The sequence below is a fragment of the Panthera pardus genome, unplaced genomic scaffold (assembly GCF_024362965.1).
Source record: "Panthera pardus isolate Hobbes unplaced genomic scaffold, ASM2436296v1 HiC_scaffold_26, whole genome shotgun sequence".
Taxonomy (NCBI): domain Eukaryota; kingdom Metazoa; phylum Chordata; class Mammalia; order Carnivora; family Felidae; genus Panthera; species Panthera pardus.
In genome coordinates, this window is record NW_026526832.1 from 20,789,332 (window position 1) to 20,793,052 (window position 3,721).

General features: G+C 47.3%; 1 pseudogene; it reads right to left on the reverse strand.

Moving 5' to 3' along the window:
* Positions 1 to 230: 230 nt before the first annotated feature.
* On the reverse strand, positions 231 to 2,539 carry LOC109267353 (40S ribosomal protein S11-like; annotated as a pseudogene).
* Positions 2,540 to 3,721: the final 1,182 nt, after the last annotated feature.

A 3,721-nucleotide genomic window follows, 5' to 3' on the forward strand; every position in this document is an offset into this window, starting at 1 on the left:
TGCTACGGATCCTCTGTGTCCCTCTCTCTGCCCCTCCCCTGCTTGCACTCTCTCTTTTTCTCTCTCAAGAGTAAAATAAACATTTAAATATAAATAAATGAAATATAAAAAAAGAAATGCATTTCTTCAAAAAATAATAAAAATAAATGCACTTAACATAGTCTCTCTTTAAAGTCAGCATTTCTGTTTAATTCACTGCCATCTGTAAGTTTTTTTTTTTTTTTTTTTTTTTGACTGGGAAAATTATTTTCTTTGGTGTGGGCAGGCGTCTAGTCTCACAACTTCCAGGGTTGCTTCTTGATGCCAGTGGCCTTGGTGACCTTGAGCACATTGCAGTACACAGTCTTGCTTGAGAGCTGGCACTCACCCACTGTGATAATGTCGCCAACATGGATGTCTCTGAAGCAAAGGGACGGGTGCATGGATATGTTCTTGTGGTGTTTCTTGAAGCGGTTGTACTTTGGGATGCAGTGGAGGTAGTCTCAGTGGATGAAAATGGTCCTCTGTATCTTCATCGTGGCCACCACACCAGACAGAATCTGCCCTCAGATGGAGACATTACCAGTAAAGGGGCATTTCTTGTCACTATAGGTGTCCTCAGTGGCCTCCGTGGGCATCTCAAAAGCCCAGACTGTTTTTGTAGTATTGTGGAAACTTCTCCTTGCCAATTTCTCTAAGCAGGATCCTCTTCTTATTGTGAAAGAAGGTCAGCTGCTTTTGGTAGGCAGGCTCAGTCTGAATGTCCACCATCTTCCCAGCCACCTGAGGAAGGGTCTGTAAGCTTCTTTAAGCAGATAATTTCCAGGTCTGTTTTCTATCCTACCTTCTATTTCATAGGCTCATATACAGTATGTGTTCATTAAATATTAGCTGTTAGTGAGAAAGTCCTAGAAACACAGTGCAGGGCATTGTAATTTGTGTAGTGTTGGCATGTTTTTCTTCTTTGAGGTTTCTCACCAAACACCAAACATATGTTCTCAACCTCCTTAGGTACATGACTTTTCCAGATTTCTGAAGAGCCGTGAAAGGATGCTGACTGGTGAGAATGTTTAAGATATGATAGTCTACATATAGAATACAGTCTCATCCATCATAATCACATGTAACACCGGCATCCCGGCCAGGTACAGACCCTCTGAGGTCCAACCCAAACCCAAGGCCTACATCTCATCTCTTATAGCCACAGTTCTTTTGTGTTTTGACCATGAGTCCTGGGTTTTGGGGAACTTGAAATCTAGTTGAGGAAGCATAATGGGTGTATATGAAACAACCCAAACTACTTACTTCATCAACATGTCAACAAATGTAAAAATCAATACACTACAACCGGGCCTGGCGGGGTAGGAGGTACAACACAGACATGGTCAGAATGCAGTGAAGTTAGTTCTAAGACAGCCATCTCCTTGGAGAAGGTGACGTTTGAGTTAGATCTGGAAACAGGGTATGGACAGATATTGATGGAGACAGTAAAGGATGATGTAAGTGGTATTAGCATCTATGAAGGTACGGAGTCCAGTGAATGAGGTAGGAAATTAACACTCAATGTGCGGAAGGGAGTACGTAGATCTGGAGGTGGGGAACAAAAAAAGATTGGAAAATAAGTGGGGTGATAGACATGCCTTTAAAAGCCTCAGCAAATGACACCGAGGGTCATGTGGGTACCTGAGACTGTGGGTGAAGTTTGTTTCTGGAAGTTTCCTCACTCTACAGTGGTTTTCCATGCAGGGCATTAAAGAGTGAGTACTGCATACCTAAGGGAGAAATGGAGGAGGTGGGAGGCTGTCCTGCCAAGGGGGAGCCCAGAGCCCCGGGTGGCAGTGCCGGGCAGTTGCCAACACGGAGTGTGGGACTTGGCCCTCCTTGCGTTCCACGTGGTTTGCTATAGCTGTTGTGGCCCCTCCAGTTCCAAAGGGTGACTTTTTTTTTCCTTTCTGCAATTTGGGCTCTTTGCTCGGGCATCTTTGCAAACGATGGAGACTTCGCGATGTGAGGAAAAGGAAGGACTTTCCTGGTATACAGTTGTCCTAACCAATCCTGGAAGCACCCTTAATATGACCTGAACTGAAGCCACAGAAGCCCCTGAGTAGGCCCAGAGAAGCACTCAATAGTAGTGATCCAAGCCCTAGAAGGAGTCGCTATGGGGAACAGGAAGAGGTGGAGGCTGCCACGGGCTGAGCGCTGAAATGCTGAGAGGAGGAACGTAATTGTGCTGACGTGGAGCAGAAGGGGCTAACCGCAAGATGAGGAAACTGGTAAATGTGGAGAAGCAAAAAAGAGATGGGACAGCTCAGCACTGGTGACAAGAAAGCACATTCCTGTTCCTGGGGCTTGCTGGGCTCATGCATCCTTCTCTCTGGTTCTAGAGAGGAGCACAGAGGCAGCGCCTACAAGAGGAAGGGGCACGCATAGCTCTCTTCTCTGTCCTCCCTCATGTGACAGCAGGGACCTGAAAAACTTATCTTCCAATGTTCAAGGCGGTCTGGTGACATTCAGGAAGGTGAAGCAGCTCGGCACGCCTGCCCCTGTCGCCCGTGCGGGGACAGCCCGGGGTTGCACGCAGGCACGTGCGGGCACTGGGGAGCTGGCAGAGCCACCTTGCTTCTTCTGCTGAGCTCGTCCCCAAATGCCCTTTGCCCTCTTCCTACAATCAGAACCTCTTCAAATAACTAACTTTAACTTTAATGGAGAAGCTCAGTGGTTCTCCACTTTGGCTGCACACTCGATCACTTGCAGGCACTTTAAAAAAATGCAGTTCGTCTAGGATGGGTCCGAGATATAGGGGCTTTTTCCAAAAGCATACCAGGTGAGTGGTACATTGAGAACAGCTGGATTTGCTAATCTCGAGCCACCTTAGTTCGGTCAACATGGAATTTGTTGATCTTTGGAGGTGTCTGAAAACACCACAAAAAGAATTAGCCTTTGGGAAACCAGCAAAACCTAAGAGATACCCTCCCTTGGAGACTGTGGCCCCTGGGTTGCCTTCCTGGGGAAATTCCCGAGGTTCTCTAATGTGCCGTGTGAGCTCTGGCCTCCTGAGCTTCGGCCTCCTGAGCTTCCCTCCGTAGGGCAGGATGGGAGTTCTTCGCGTGATCATCGGCACACAGAAAATACCCTGGCGGCTCAGTGTAGCTGTCTCTTCATCCCGGCACCATCCTGGACAGTTTTGTTGAAGAACACGATTGCTGTCCATAATGTAAATCTTACAAAGTCCCTTTTTTATTTTTGTTTTTTAAGTTTACTTATTTTGAGAGAGAGTGAGTGAGCAAGGGAGTGGGGGAGAGGCAGAGAGAGAGAGAGGAAGAGAGAGAATCCCAAGCAGGCTCTGAGCTGTCAGCACACAACTCGCCACAGGGCTCTCATTCATGAACCGTGAAATCATGACCTGGGCCGAAATCAAGAGTCTGACGCTTAACTGACTGAGCCACCCAGGCACCCCAGAAAGTTTCATTCATAAAGGTTTTCCATGCAATTTGTCACAGACTCAGACCTCACATGATACTATGAAGAGTGAGAACACCCCTGTCTTAGCACCGCCCTCTTCCTGGCCATCCCGTCCCTAGCCAGCCTCCCAGTTGGTCTTCTGTGCAGTCTTCATTTCACGTTTGGACAAGACCGAGAACCAATGATTCAGCCTCTGGGGGGAAGGATTTCCACATGTTACCCACTGTGCAAAACAGCCTTTCCCATTTATCTCTTCCAAATTTGCCTCTTTCAACCACCA